This window comes from Agelaius phoeniceus, chromosome 15 (genome assembly GCF_051311805.1).
Source record: "Agelaius phoeniceus isolate bAgePho1 chromosome 15, bAgePho1.hap1, whole genome shotgun sequence".
Lineage (NCBI taxonomy): Eukaryota > Metazoa > Chordata > Aves > Passeriformes > Icteridae > Agelaius > Agelaius phoeniceus.
In genome coordinates, this window is record NC_135279.1 from 2408579 (window position 1) to 2409411 (window position 833).

The window sequence follows — 833 nt, forward strand, 5'->3', positions numbered from 1 at the left end:
GTTCTGTGCACTGTATATATAATTAATTCATGTCTTATATTAATGACGACAAAGGGGTTTATGAGCAGTGCCGATGGGGCAGAGCTGACTGGTCTGGAAGGGATAGGGTGAAGCAGTCTCAGCGCTGCTGCTGGTGCTGTTTTGGATGAATTTCCTGTGAGGGGAGATATTTCCTGGCACTTTGTACCTCCATAATTGAGAGCTGCTTGTTGAAAACAGCCCTGCAGTTCAGTGAATTGACTGGCTCAGTGAATGGCCCTCTAATTGCTGCTGCAGAGGGACAGGAATTCATCTGCCTGAACAACAATGGATGCTGGCAATCGAGGAAAATTGTTTTAGAAGCCAGTCACAGCCTGACAGGCTGTGTTGGGTGGACTGGGGGTGGGTTTCTCTCATGAATGCTCAGGGGTTTTGTCCCTCCAGCTCGTGCTGCTTAACACAAAATTCCTCCCCTTGAGTGGTTGTTGGAGGAATGTAAGGTTTGCTCATAACTGGGACCTTTCCAGGTACAGAGCTGCTCTGTGGGATCGTGTCCCAATTCCCTGAGGAGCTCAGAGCCGGCAGGAGCTTCGTGTCCGCTTACCTGGCAGCCTGTTTGGGATGGGGATCCCACGGCATTCCCGATCCTATCGCAGTCCCGATCCCACCGCAGCTCCGATCCCATCCCGACCCTTGTCCCGTGACAGCCCCGATCCCACGGCATTCCCGATCCCATCGCGGTCCCGATCCCATGACAGCCCCGATTCCGTTGCACGTGCCCCGCGCGCTCCCGCGGCCCCATGGCTCCCTCACCGCGCGCTCCCGCCGGCCCCGCTGACGTAGCGTGCTCTGAT